This window comes from Anthonomus grandis, chromosome 12, assembly GCF_022605725.1.
Source record: "Anthonomus grandis grandis chromosome 12, icAntGran1.3, whole genome shotgun sequence".
NCBI classification, from domain to species: Eukaryota; Metazoa; Arthropoda; class Insecta; order Coleoptera; family Curculionidae; genus Anthonomus; species Anthonomus grandis.
In genome coordinates this window covers 6573817-6590284 of record NC_065557.1, presented here as the reverse complement: position 1 = coordinate 6590284, position 16468 = coordinate 6573817, and positions in this window count along the sequence as shown.

Sequence of the window (16468 nt, the reverse complement as noted above, 5' to 3'; positions counted from 1 at the left end):
AAATAAGTAATAAAACCTTGAGACCGTATCTATTTAAGTTATGCATCTTAGTACTAAATTATTTTATGTTCTGTTTTGATTTAGATCCTATATATTAAATGACCTTATTCATTTAGATATACTTGTTAAATCCTTAATTTAATAAAAGCTAAAATTTAATTAACCTTTACTTAAATTTTCTAGAAGTTAAAATAAAACTAATTTAATACGCTTTTAACATGTTTTCAAATTAGTCATTTTAACGTTAATATATTTCTGTATTCGTGAAATTATTGAGTATTTTTCCATCCGCTCGTAGGCTTAAAAAAACTAACTCCTCAGGTTAAATTAGCGTACATTGCAAATAAAACCAAATTTAAAAAAAAAACTCCCGCGGTTTCCCGCATTAGTATTTTTCAAATTATTCATCTCTAAAATACCCCTGACAGTGACTGACGGATTTTACTCGTTTTTTTTTTTCCTCGATTTTGTTTCAGTTTTATTTCACATGACCATTTCGGTCACTTCACTCGCCCCCGATATTCATGATGGTATCGTGTTTTATTTTTATTAAAGCAATTTAAATAATTAAAAAGCTAAAAACCGTAACTGGATAATGAGAGTTGGCCTCGGGAAAAATTGGATAATTTTTTTTTTCGTTAATGGTCACAACGCAGTTGTTTAGGCGACAATTATGTTCCGAACGGTTTGGTAAGTTGTATAGGGGGACTTTAATTGTTTTTTTAATATTAATAATAATAATAATAATAATAATATCATACGGTTTTAATAAAAAATTTACATAAAAACGATAAACACAAAATAAATAATTTATTATTTATGGATGATGTTAAAGCCTATGCTCCCGGCAGCACACAAATGAAAGCCATTATTAGCATTATAGAAGACAATATTGTAACAGATATAGAAAATACTAACATACTAAATGACTAAAATTTACTACACATCTTAAAGATTTAAAGCTCAATTTATAATATGTTTATCACTGAATATTTGCAATATTAGTGTTTATTTTTTTAATACACTTACTTTTTAACATTTTAATTTTTTTTTAATTTCTAAAATAATCATGATTAGGCTCTTTTTCTAGATATAAACATCAGCCATTTATCACCGAATATTTGCCCATTTTTTATTTATTCCATTGGAAATAAACTTAATAATAAAAATTGAAATAGGAATATCAAATTTAGCATTGTCGTTAAATTTTTTTAACACTTTCTGATTTTTGAATTATGTCAGTCTTAAAATAATTAATTTTTTAAAGTTGGAAATGAAAGTTAGTCATGTAGGGAAAATTGATCTACACTAGAACACAGGTGTTCTGCTTAAAAGCCGAAACATTCGAATATAAACAAGAGTTATCCTTTAAATAAAAAAGAAGTAAAAAATATTTTTAGATTTATTAATTTGATTAATTATTAATATAATAATAATCTTTATTTAGCCAATTGCTACATATAAAAAATACAAAGAGGTTAAAACGACACAAATTAAATATAAAAAACAAAACATGGGCCTTATAATGTAATTTTAAAATATGTACTCTTAATAATCGTTTAAAACTATTTATATTATTACAGATTTTTTAGTCATCAGGCAATTTATTAAATTCGAGCAAACATTTATAGAGCACGGAATTAAGCATTCGAACGGTGTTACACTTATGAGCTAAAATAAAGTCAGTACAATTCCTAGTATTATAATTATGGACATCACGAAATAGCACTAACTTATCACATATATAATTAGGTAAAAGGCCTTTCTTTAGCTTAAATATAAATACATTAACATTAAACATAATTCGTTGATGGACGGTCAACAAATTTAAGACATTTAACATTATTTTAATAGGAGTATAGCGATTACATCTCAATATTGTTCTCATTGCCCTATTTTGATTTTTTTCCAATTGAGAGATTTTATATTGCGGTAAATTATATAAAAAAGTTGAACAAAATTGTAAATGCGGAAGAGCTATAGCATTAAACGTTATTTTTGTATTCATTGATAAGTTTTGTCTCACCCTATTAATGAACCCTACCTTTTTAGCAAACTTTCTCATGATATAATCCGCATGAGCCTGAAAAGTTAAGTTCGAGTCTAAAATTACTCCGAGATATTTAATTTGATCCTCATAAACTAATTTCTGTCCATCCACACAAACACTTACACTTTCAATGGCAATAGAAGATGTCTTCGACCGTCTACCAAATATACAAAATTTTGATTTTGTGGTATTAAAGCTTAACTTATTGTTACAAAGCCAGTCAAATAAACTGCCAAGTTCTATGTTCATGTCGCAAACCATTTGCTTATTAATAAATATTTAATAAAAAAACAGTGCTATTAGGTCGGATACTATGGACGAAAAACAGTGATTTTTTAAAAGAATTTCTTATTGGGCAAATGTTTGGGGTGGGTGGGGGGGTAAGCGCTGTGTTGATGAAAGACAATGTTTTTTGCAGAAAATATATATGCAATATTTATTTTAATAATACGGTTTATTTAAATTTGATATAATTTTGTATATAAATATTTAGTATAAAAATAACGTTATTAGTTTAAATAATCTGGATGAAAAACAGTGATTTTTCGAAAGAATTTAAACAAATGTTTAAAGTGTAGTAATTGAGTTTAAAAACTAGCGATTTAAATTCCATATCAATTTTTTTAAATGTCAAAGTTTTCTTTCTTTTGTAAACAGAATAGTATTTGATATACGTATATTTAACAGTTTAATAGAAATATCTTGACCATACACGGTTGATAAATATATCAAAAGCAAAAATGTACTAGAAACTCAATGAATAAATATATATTTAACGATAATAATGTGTTGCTTGGGATGAATTAAAATACTTTTAATGGAAATAATATTTTCTCTATTAGGAAGCATTTTTAATTCAATTTTTTCAAATAACTAGTTTCCATTAATAACAAATCACATATCTTATACATTAAAAAAACAACCAATAAGATATTTATAATAACAATAGTTATAATAAAATATCAACATAAATTTGCTGTTTAAAAAATATTTATAAATAAAATTTAAAATCATAATTAAAACATCTCATATACTTTCTTTTTCTGCATGCTTTTAAGCCACTTTAAATGCTTACTACAATTATATAATATTTCTAAATATAAGAGGGTACAAATAAAAACGTAATATTGACATAAAATAGCTTTAAAACCATAATAAATCAATTCGTTTACCGGTGACTTAACTTAAAAAAAAAAAAAAAGAATCCGCCGCCATATTTTCGCAGTTCATTTGAAAATAAAACTGCTCGCTTAAATAGACCGTTAATCAACCAAAATGGCTTTGCCGTTTATTTAAAACGGGGCGGCTTTTGTTACCGAAAATGTATTTATTCTCGGTCCCATAATTAAGAAACTTATTTCAGATTTCCAGGGCCGATAGAATCGGGGTTTTGTTCGGAAAACCGAAGTTTCTGTTTTGTTTGAATAAAGACGTTTTCGAACCATTGAATTAAAACGTCTTTATTAGATAAGAAACATTGACGGGTTTGTTTATTTTCAAACTTAATTTACCGACGAAAATACCTATTTGTTGGTTTTTTTTAAAGATTTATTCGTTAAGTTCAGAATTTATTAAATGCAGTTCTTTAAGCAAATTTATTCGTTAAATGTAAATTTTATTTTAGGACCAAGTATGAGGGCATTTGAATTATATAGCTTATTATAAGTAAAAAATTTGACAAGTTTCTTCATAACAAAAAATAGTTAAAAATGGTGTGAAAATACTACTTCAAATAATATTAATATTTTTTTTTATTTTGAATGACATACTTCATTTTTTTTTCCTATTTTCTCATGTCGCCAACAGAGCAGGCTAGTAAGTTTAGGGTTAATGTTCTAGATCATCGTTTCTTTTTATTGTTGTTCAACCACTATACATTACTTATACAGAGCTTTCTCTTGTAGTGAAATTATATTAATTGTAAAAATGATCATATTCTTTTTCTGACGGAGGAGACAAAATATACCTGAAGAATACCAAGCTGTATTTCTATATCTGCTGATTAACAGTCATCTAATCTACTTTTAGCTTTTTGCCTCCAGTATAGGTTTGCTATCAGCCTTATATCTCAAATATCAATATTTTTGCTTTGAAATATTTCTATTAATTGACTAATTAAACCGACTTCTTGACTCGTACTTATTAAAAAATATATGTTGCCCAAGTCTAAATTTTCTACGCTGTTTTCCATTTCGCCATGTCTAACTTTAGCACTGAAGTCCAAGTATCCGAGCATGATTGTGAGTTCATGGTTCATTATTGTTTTGACTGCTAAGTTCTTTATAAGACGTTTCAATTTCTTGATCACTTTTTTTTGCAGTAGGTACATATGCTTTTATACCATCAACTTCTGTTGAACTTGCTTGGAGCTTTAGCATCAGAATGAGGTGTGAAATCGATTACTGATTTGTCTGTCATTTTGTCAATAATTCATTTTACGCCATATTAGTAATTTTGGTTATTATTTCTATAGTCGGATTACCGAACAGATGGAGTAAATGATGTGCGCGAAATATAGGCCCGCCCATCGATGCAACCTTGGCAGATTTAGACGAGGAGAATTATGCCTACTTATTTTAAATTATTTTAACGTACAGCTTTGCTTTGTAAGCAGCTTTTTTTAAAATATATATACGGTCGCCTGTAAAATGGGTCCAAACCGATTTTGAGGTTGTGCCAGGTAATGATATAATAATCACTTTTACTTATTTTATTATGCAAAGTTATGTTAATATATTGGGGTTTACCGAAAAGGGATGGACTTTTTGCACTTTGTTGGATGCTATGTTCATAATCACTTCCTTTTCAGCAATGGTCAAATGTTTTCGTACTCTTTTCTTGGGGGGTGACAATGAGGGTGAACGAGGCGCGTCAGCCATTATTTGTTAACAAACAAATTAACAAATTAACAAAAAAATAAACACAATCTCAACATTTCAATATTGCGAAGATTCAAATATTCGAATAGCAGAAAATTCAACAAAAACGATCTAAAGCCGCTCGACTAATAAAATTAAATAAAACCAAGTCATGAACCCTATCGAGGCTCTAGGCCACACCTCCGGCACATTACGATCACGTGACCACTCCATCTGTTCGGTAACCCAAGTATAGAGAAATACATTGGGCCACTTTTACTTCAGCCAGTCCATTGCCATCTTTTTTTGTTAAGTGTCGAGTTTTGCATTACTCTCTTTCTAATGCAGGATTTAAATTTTCTTAACTTCAAATAAATAAATAGTAGCTTGATTTAAACATTTTAAATTTCGCGCCAAGCGTCAAATATGACGTGGCGCGTTGACAAGTAAGAGATAGAGATGCCTACTAGGTGGTACACAAGGTTACTGCTTTAGACAAGGAGATCATAGAAATTTACTATCGAACGTATTGGATTTTGTTTTTTCATATATGGCGGAAATTTTGATTTCCGTGCGTCAAATATCTTAAGGCACATTTACAGATTTGGTTGAAACTCTGGGTTTAGCGTTTCTTATATAAAATCAAATATATGTAAGGAATATTTAAAAAAACATTTTGAATTTCCCGCTAAATGTCCAAGGTTCCCATGTGTCGCTTTGACAAATGACATAGAGGAAAAGAGAAAAAAAGATATGGACAGTATGTATCCTATTAGGCCAAGAAACCTTTCAAAGAATCTATAATGAATAAATAATCTATTCATTATAAAAAGATGTGGAAGAAGTTATTAAAAATCCTAATTAAATTTCTAAAAACAGATATAAAAAAAAATAATAATAATAGCCCAATATAAAAAGCCCTTTTGGTATATAAAGGTTTTTGTATTTTAATATTTTTTTTTTAATTGCGTAATTTTTAATAAAGCTAGTATTCTAAAATTGGTAAACAAATTAGAAGATATTTAACAATCTTAAAAAGAAAAATGACATTTATTAATTAGAAATAAAAAGAACAAAGTCATGAAGTTTAATTTAAAAATTAAATAATTTATGGAACTTCGTGGAATAATTTATCGAGTATTTTGAATTTGGCGGCACAAGTGTCACAGGGTGTTGTGATGAATGACGTAAAAAGTAGAGGGCGATCCTGTAGTTCTAACAATGCCCAACAGGTGCATCGTCTTCATTTTTTGGTGGTAAGTGTTAAAATATTATATTTCGTTGTACAACTTTAATTAAATATTATTATTAGCCTGAAGCTGTTAAATAAGTAAAGGTTTATGTAGGAAATATGCAAATATTTTAAATTTTGCGCTAAATGTCAAATGCCGTTGACAGGCGACACAGAAAAAATAAAATAAATGTTCTCAAAATTCAAATTAACAATTTAAAAAAAAAGTATAAAACAATTTAATATACGCTCCCCTTACAAAAAAACCAAATATAAAAAAATATATTAGTCTCATAGGTTTTATTTTTTTTTCATTTGAGTAATTTTTAATAAAACTAGTTTTGGCTTTTAAATTCTAATTATAAAATGGGTAAACAAAATAAAATAAAATTAAAAATTAAATATTCTGTAGAATTTCGTGCAATAATTTATCGACAAATTCGAATTTCGCGCCACAAGTGTCACATGGCGTTTTGATAAGTGACGAAGGAGAGGACGATCCTGTAGTTCTAACAAAGTCTAATAGGTGATGCGCGATCGCCGAGCATTGCTTTAGACAAGGAAAGAGAAAACAAATGTTGAATTATTTTTTTTCGGTGTATAACGAAGATGATTTTTATTAGGCCTGAGACTGTTAAGCAAGTCGATTACCAATTCAGTTTTCGTAAAGGGGTATCAACTCAAGACCCAATTGTTGCACTATATAATTAATTTAAAAAAGAGTAAATATATTGCTGGCTTTCTTGCTTTTTGATCCAAAAAGAGCTTTTTACCTTGTAAATACTAATCCATTTGTCTCAAAACTTGAACTTTATGGGATACGAGGCAATTCCTCTAAGTGGTTAAAGGATTTTTCAAGTGACCACTCGTAGAGGACAGTAATAAACAAAAACGATGCAAGATTTCTTTCAGACTATTTAGCAGTTTCTATTGGGGTTCTTCGGGGTAGATTGCTAAGGCCATTCTGGTTTATAACTTTTGTAAATTGTATTTTTCCTATTGCCTCTGAAAACTGTTATTTGTTGCTTTTTGCGGATGACACTTCTGTTGGAAGTGGATACAGCCGATCTCAGCACAAATGCAAGTGTGGTTATTAACAACTAAAACAACTACTGTACTAGCAACTCAACTTGGTGTTATATATACTCAACAAGCAAAAACTGAGTTCATCTTATTTTCCTTAAAGATATCAGTGAGGATATCTTTTAGTGAAAAATTCATTATGCAGACATCTGTCACATTTTTGGAAGTTTTCTTGACTCCGGACTTTGAAGCATTGAACCTGAATTGATTACTTAGGTTAAAACTAAAACGCTCTCAAGAAATTTCATATAACAGTTATTCTATTTATTAAAAACCGAGAAAGTTCAGGAAAAATAAGTCAGACATTATGGCCCATTAGAAAAATACCCTATTTATCTGGTAGTAAACATGCGACTAATGCCAAATTCATGCAACAGGACTAGATGGGATGCCAAGACACAAACTAACGACAGAAAAACACAAACACACACACACACACATAGACCAGAAAGAGGGAGAAGACGGAGTGTAATGCGGTCCTATCCCATCGTATCTGCTGCCTCCATGCTACAATTGGCTGGGCGCCATGCAATGTAGAAAATTTTATTGTTATGGTAAACTGTTATGGCCTCAAAAGTAATGTAATAAAAATCTTTTTAGCGACTCGGCAAATAAAAATATATAAGATAAATGGAGCGGAGCGGGAGCGTTTCTTTTCTTTTGGTTCGCCATAATTTCCTTGTGGAAGTTTATTAGTTGTGGAAACTGGCTCGAAAACTGCCAGTTTTTTACTTTATATCCTTAGTTTTTTTCTGTAATTTCTCTTTTATATTAAATTAAAAGAAAAGAAGTATATAGAACAGTTGTTTTTTGATGAGAGAAGAGACCTACCTTCCATTCAGGTATAATAGCATAAGAGAGCAAGTTAAAGTCAATCATTTTCCTGAATAACATTTTTAATCACATGTATTTAACTCGGACATTGCAAAAGAATAGCTCTTAATTTATAATATTATCAAAGAAACAGGGAGCCAAAGCGTGGAGTAATTACGGAACAATAACTAGTTTTATGAGTCCTATGCTAAAGCTGCTCTTCAAAATTATTCGTCACAGAATCTACAGGTTCTGCGAGGAAAGAGTGTCACAAACCCAGTTTGGATTTATGAAAAGCATGCACTTTTCGATAGACGTATTGATGATGATAATGATAAAGATCTATGGATCATCAAAAACCTCAACAAGCTGCTATTAAAATGAATTTGGACTATCAAACCAGCATAATAAACGTTCTTCGAGGAGTCAAACAAGACTCTTGTTACCAATCATATTTAATTTCTAATTGCAGAAAATCTTTAAAGAGGCACTTAAAAATACCGAGATAGGAATGTTGTTGAATGAAGAATAAATGAACAACATCAGTGGTATCAGTGGCAGAGACCAAATTTATAGTAATCAATAGTGATACATACGGCTTAAGGATCAACAATACACCAATAAATAGAGTAACATAGTTTACTTATCGGAGAACCATTGTTAATAAATAGGACCACTCGCACCTGTAACCAAATGACTACACAGTTTAAAAGTGACAACATCAAGATATCGAGATCCAAATCATTCCTATGGGATGAAGTGATGGACTTTAACTGAGGTATTACAAATAAGAAGGCTTCGAAATGTGTCATTTCTAGAGGGTAATTTCAGAGAGTCCATTAAGGCAGTGATGGAGAAAACGAAGAAGGATTTCTCAGTAATGAATACCATCAAGAGAAAAAAGCTTGAGTAACAATATCACCTGTCAAAGTCAGTTCGCCAAGGAAAAGTTTGTGCTAGTAGACCACTAGGAAGAAGGAGAATATCCAGGACAATATCGTATCTTAAAAACTTAAAAACAGGCTTCTGAAAAACTACTACTGAACTATTGAAAGCATTCGTGAACTGAGTCATCTTATACAGGTTGATCTCCAATATTCGGAATGAATAGGCACTTGAAGAAGAATTAAATTATTGCTGGGCTATGAACGAGAATTCCTAAATAATATGTCGCTTATCCTAAATTAACTATAAATATTGTATTTAAAAATACCCCTTTTTCTGATTTATACTACCCTTTTCTTTTTAACTTTCGCTCTCGAACGTCCATGTACCCTTAAATATGCTCAGAGAGACTTAAGGTGCTGAGAAAACCGTGGCAAGACAGAGATTTTGTTTTATTTTTTATTTTAAAACGCTCTACTTTGTTAAGTTTCATTAAATATATATTTCATTATAGGTCGTTACTTATATGATCTGCATTATTTATTTAATTTTGAAAAAAAAAACATTTTTTTGTGAAAAAGATCACTACCGAAAAGAAAACCAAATATTGATAAACGACTATGGGAATACTATGAAGTCTTTTTTTATATTTCTAATGGTTTCTTGATACACACGTTTTTCTGAATCCAATGAGACCACTCTTAAGGTCATAAACTAGAGTTTCGGAGATCTAGAATTTTTTGGGCCCAATCACACAAAAATCAGAGAAATTGCCACTTTTCAAAATTTCATAAAATAGATTCTGTTTATCTTAATTAAGTGCTTTTGTAATCTAGAAGTAAAATACAAGTTGTCCAATTCTATCCTAGGTGGTGAGGCAACTTTTTGAGAAATTGTAGGTGATTGGACTTCCAGGCATGGACTTACAGCACACGTGTGTTAAATCTTTAAAAAAAGGGTACGCCACTGTTTTTTTGAAAAAGATGTTTTTTTTTTCAAAATACTCTATTACTTTTTAACAAAAAAGGCCTTTGAATTTTGAAGCTTCAGTATCATTACGATAAATAATTTACAATAGATAATTTACAAATACTTTAAATTAAATAGTCAAAATGTTCTCCCTGACAAAATGTCTAGATGTGTCGAATCAGGTGATCTTGCGGGCCAAAGGAGTGGACCGCCTCCACCATTTCATCTGTTTATGAAGGCCTGATCTACATTTGGGCAATTTACTTGACGGCATTATTTGCATTTGAGTATGGTACCCCCTAAAAACGTGAACACACTTTTATTTCTTATTCCTTATTTTCATGTATATTGCAATGAAAAACTGGATAAAACTAAAAATTTCGTTGGATAAAAGTAACGGACCCTTATATATATTTTAATTTTTACACGAAGACGGTGCGCGTTGCAGCGCAAAAATTTAATGTTCCTTTTTTGTTGAAAATTAATAGACTAATTAAAAAAAAATTTTTTTTCAAAAAAAAAACTGATATACCCTGTTTTTTCAAGAAGTTTAATACAAATGTGTTGCAAGTCCGTCCCTGGATAAGTCAAATCACCATCAATTTCTCTAAAAGTGGACTCACCGTCTATCATTTAAAATTAAAAAAATTATTTAAAACCGCTAAAAGGATTTTATTTAATACAGAGGGAAAAATGTAGATTTTTTTTTTAAATTTCAAGAACCCCTGTAGTTGGAGAACGACGCACGGTTGAATGGGAACACCCTGTATTGCTGCTAGAGTACCACAAAGAAAAAACGCAACAGAACTTTATATGTAAAGAAAGCAATCCTATGGGCACAGTAAATAAACCTTCATGCAAGTAAATCTGCTTTGCCAAAAAAATAATAAATTACCAAATGATTGAACCAAGAAGCCACTTATGTATACTAATTCCCGCGTAACTGTATTATCCAAGTAAAAGACGTCTCAGGCCAACTTTTATCTAAGCTACATAGACAAAGTGCCCTTTAAAATGGATATGCTAAGCCTTGGAGATATTAAGAACATACCTCAGTCCAGATAAAGGAAGAGTCGAACAAAGTCAGTAGCATTCATATCCAATTCATCAGCATTTGGGCCTTTATAATATATATTAATATCCTTGGCTTTATTGAGTACCAATTGTTCGCAAAATACTTTTAAGTGCTACCCAAACTTTCAGAAGATACCAACCATTCTGCTTTACCCTTAGTCCGATTAACCATAAATCGTCATCTAAGTTCTTCAGCATTTTAAGGCTCACCTCTGCGGGGGAGGAAATACACGCTACTGATCTGTCTAATCAGTTAGCAAACACATTTCAATAATTAAATAATTACTAAGCAAACCAAATATTATAATAAATGTTGTCATGTCGTACAATAATTACGTTACTACTCGAATGAATTTAGTTATACATTATTTTCCGTTTTTCAATACATAAATTGTTTAACTTCTTTGAAATTTAAACCATATCTTAATAGAAATATGTAGATGGCACTTCTAAGTAAATAGCAAAATCGTATGTAGTCTCTTGGTTTTTATCAAAATTTAAGTGAATAAATTGATGAATGATGCGTAAAAGTGTCATAACATGTCACACCATTGCATATTATGCAAATGCTAAATAAAGAAAACTATCATGGTTAAGGCAGAGGCTTACAGAAAAGTTATACAAAATAGCGGCAAAATTTGACAGTCAACTTAAAGTTCTTGAAAAAACCTTGGATCCAAATATAGGACCAAATTATCAAATCATAAAAGTCTTCTTATACATAACATACATCAACATTAAGATATTTACTCGTTTTCAACATTGAAATTAATTTCGTAAAAAACAACATAAATTTTTTAAATCGTAGCACAAAAGCCTAATTTTACTAAAACAAAAAGAATAATCCAATTCCTTCAAAATTTTTATATACCTAAGATTTTTTTTTAAATACCGTAAATTTAAAGTCGACGTCATTAGACAGACTCATTTGGAATACGAAAACTTATATCCAATTTAATACAGACTTTAGCATAGATTTTTTAGCAAACCTAAATCCTATTATTAGTACTATTCGCTAGTAGAATACTAGCAAAAAAACGGACTAGTGATAATGTTTCCATTAAAGAAGTTAAACTCTGTCTTCCCTTTTGCCTTAAGCCACTGGTCAATATTTCAAATTCTTGCACTTTACGAAATAAATTTCCCTATGTATGGGAAAAAACAATACTAATTTCCTTACTAAGCATACCTACACCAGCACGGCATTTTTTTTAAATTTTCAAAAATGTATAAATTCTAAAATACTACCAAGATCCATCCCATTATAGCATAGTATTTTTATGATCTCCAGAATGAGATTTTATCATTCAATCCATACCCTTGGACGTATCCGTAATATGAAAATAGGCAAATTTTGAATATAGATTGTGAGAATACTGTACGTCTCCTATATAATTCTAACGGTTTCTTCATATTCTTATTTTCCTGAATCCAATTAACTTATCTCCAAAATTGTGGCCCTTAAAGTTTCCGAGATCCGTCGTTTCTACTCTAGGGCATAACTTAAATGGACATGACTATTATGTTCTTTTCTGATTGTTTTGACTTAATAACTCCACAACTCCGAGCGTTCATTTTTAAGTAAGTTCCTCTTCTTATCCTTGAAAGCACTTTAGAGTTTACAAAACAGGCTTCGCATTAGTTTAGTTACTTGAAGAGGTACTCCACTACCTAGTGGAAGTAAACAATTACCCATTCGAAATTTATACCATCGTAACCATAATTTTACACGGAAATGAGTTTGGGAAACTGCATTTCGAACTTTTCAGCAAACAACTTAACCTGGAAAACTTACCTTCATAGGAAACTTTTATCGCGAAGACTACTTATTCTTTGTTTTTCGCTCCGAGAGTAAAGTAAAGGAACGCAACGGAGGCGCTACGAGACGACTGGAAAAGTTGATGAATTACCTTAGAACTATTTGGGAAGACTTTAAGTTGATGAAGATCGTAATTTTAAAGGGGTTCTTAATTCGAGTTACAGGTGTCAGTAATACAGGTCGTTTTTTTTTTTGTTTAAGAAAGTTTCCAAGAAGGGTAATTTAAGTGCTTCTGAATATAAAAGCTTTTAAAATAAACAGCGGAGCCCTTAAAAAGTTTCATAAATAATATTTTTTTTACTGGGTCCAATGTCCAGAGGAGAGAGACTTCGCTTGGTACGTAACAATATATCTCTCGATGCTATATTGGATTTTCAAAAGAATTTCCTTTTTTTTATTTCTCCTTTATTTGATGAAAAATGTAAGTGGGTCGTGTGAAGACTTACGAGCCCTTTTATTGAATATGACTTTTCAAGATGTAATTTAGTTCGGGTTTGTATGAAAAACGTTAGCGTTTTATAAGTGCTATTTTAAAAATGAATATTTTTTTACATGCCGTTGTGCCATTTTAGTCATAATTGACTCTACTTCTATAGTAATTAAAAGTAAAATCAATAGTAGTAATTATTGATTTTCTCTAAGACCCTATAGAAATTGGCTCAACCATCTTGCATTGTTTTATAAGTGGCGAATCATATCCATCTAAGTTATGCTTAACATGTTAGTTAATTGCATTGCGGTATCTTAATCGGATTCATTTTGCGCTCAATAGATTTCAATAAGCAAGCACCTTAAGGAGTGCATGACTTTACATAAGAGGGTACTTTTTATGTTTTAATTTTGATTTAGGTAATTAATCGGAAATAGCATAGACCTTACAAAATCCCACAATCAATATAAATTTAAGTCATCTAATGGCTGTCAAACTTCAAAAATATAGCGGCAGCAGTGTTCTGTGATGTGTCAAAAGCTTTTGATTGTGTAGATCATACTGTACTGCTGTCAGAGCTGGAGATGGATTTGTAATGAATTTAGTTCACTACATAGTAGGGGTTTCTGGTTCTTATCATTGATGCAAGTCAAATAATTGGAAACCATGTTTTGAACACTTATGATAAATTTTTTTCTGGTTATCTTGGGGTCATCGTTGAGCTAGAAAGGCTCTTTGCTCCTTTATTTTATGATTCTCACATCCATTAATTTTTTAGTTCGAATTTAAGTCTGAATGTTTGGTTTTTATTTTTTCCTGGCTCTCCTGGGGGAAAACGAGAATTTTTTCTATTATACTTTTTTAATAAGATTTGTATCCTTTATATATAAAAGTTTTTTGTTTTTAAATACCACAACATTTAGAAAAATTGTTTGATCATGTTTTGGCCATATATCAGAATAACTCATTAAATGGTTATTTTTCGAAAAAATATCTAAAATACTTTTCGATTCAGCTTAAAAAAGAGCATCGAGAACTCAAATTAAAAATATTAGTTTTCTCATACAGCTCGAGAAAATTGCATGTTTTGACAAAGCGATTTTCTCGATTTTCTCCCACTGTATTGTAGATATTATCAAAATTTATTCACCTACGTAAGTACCTCATTAAGCCAAGTAACTTTTATTATAAACACTTTTGCCTTAAAATTATAGTTTTTATTTTAAAACATGAATGGAAAAAGAAAAAAAAAATCCATGGAAATTTTGGTTTTTTAGTTTTTCCAGGCTTTCCCAAAGAAAAAGGGGAATTATTCTTTTACATCTTTAATAAGATTTTCATGGTTGATATGTAGATATTTTTTGTTTTTAAATACGATTACTTTCTCAAAAATTATTTGGTCACACTTTTGGCCACAAATCAGAAAAACCTGAATATTTCATTATATGTTCATTTTTCGAAAAACTTCTAAATTACTCTTGATTTAGCTTCAAAATGAGCACCCATAACCAAAGTAAAAAATAATAATTTTCCCATACACTTCAAGAAAATTGCATGTTTTGACAAAGCGATTTTCTCCCACTGTATTGTAGACATAATCAAAAAAATTTAATGTGTATCAATAACTCATTAAGGCAAATAACTTTTTCGCCTTAAAACCATTGTTTTATAACCAATTTTTTTATAACCAATATTTTTAGTTTTTATTACGAAGATATTTTTTGTTTTTTAATACAGCAACTTTTTCAAAAATTTGGTCACGCTTTTGGCCACAAATCAGAAAAACCTGAATAACTTCTTATATGTTAATTTTTCGAAAAATTGTCTAAAACACTTTTCGATTCAGCCTAAAAAGAAGTATCCGGAACTTCAATAAAATATGATAATTTTTCCATACAAATCGAGAAAATTGCATGTTTTGACAAAGCGATTTTCTCGACTTTCTCCCGCTGTATTGGAGGTTTTATCAAAATTTTTCACCTGCATCAGTCACCTTATTAGGTCAAATAACATCCATTATAAATACTCCTACCTTAGAACCATAGTTTTAATTAATAAAAATAAATAAAAAAAGAAAAAATGTTCAGGAAAATTTTGGTTTTTATTTTTTCTAGGCTCTCCTAAAGAAAATAGATATTTTTTTCTAAAACGCTTTGAATAGTATTTTTATGCTTAATATGTAGATATTTTTTGTTTTTAAATACGGAAATTTCTTCAAAAATTGTTTGGCCACACTTTTGGCCACAAATCTGAAAAACCTGATTAACTCCTTGGATGTTAATTTTTCGAAAAAATTGCCAAAATAATTTGAATGGAAAAAATGTGTTTAAAATATTCAAGAAAAATGTCCAGACCACACTTCGTTTTGCCTTTTTACGACCTTTCTAAGAATATATTAACTTAGCAAGTTCACCGAAAGCCTCTTTCTCAAGTTATAAAATTTATCCGTGCATAAACCACACATGCGAAAGTGCAAAAGTAGTTGCAGGATAACGGCAAAGATGTGCAACGCCCGATATTGCTTAATAGCGATATAATGGCCCGGAGAATTCCGCGAACTTTTTAAGATAACTTTTCCCGGAGAGAAAAGTAAGTTTGGAAACTCCCGAGCCCGATCGGTTTGAAGATTAAATTCTAATTTAGTTTCTCAGTTAAGTGACTTGCAGCTTTACTAGTTAACCTGATTATTTTTCCGAGTAAAAAAAGTATCGATAAATCACCGCATAAATAAACGCGTCCTTCTCTCGTTTTCTTGAAGTTGTACATGCATTTATTCATGAGAATTAAGCTACGAGCCGAAAATGAACTGAAACACATACCCAAGAGACTAAAAGCAACACATTAAAACCCTTCAGCTTTTGTGCCTTAAATTTTCCTAATTTTCTTGAAAGGGTGATTACCTGAACGTACAAAAGGCGTCATAACTTGCGAGATGGAGTGAAATTACCAACACTATGTCACCGGCAAAACAATAGCTGAAACTAAGAAACAGTTTTACTACGACTAAGGAATGCACCTTCACAGTATCTTGCCTGAATTAATTGCCACCACGTCCTCGAAAATGTTCTGCATTTTCTATTGTCAGGAGTTTTAAGTTCGGCCATTGTTTGTGAAGTACATAGTTTATGTTACCTTATTTTATGTTGAAAGTCTTCAATTTGTGACTGAGAAAATTGCGGGAATTTTTGGATTAAATTATTGTTATAAATATATATTGTTAATTTAATTTTGAGTGTAAAAAAGGACCGGTATATAA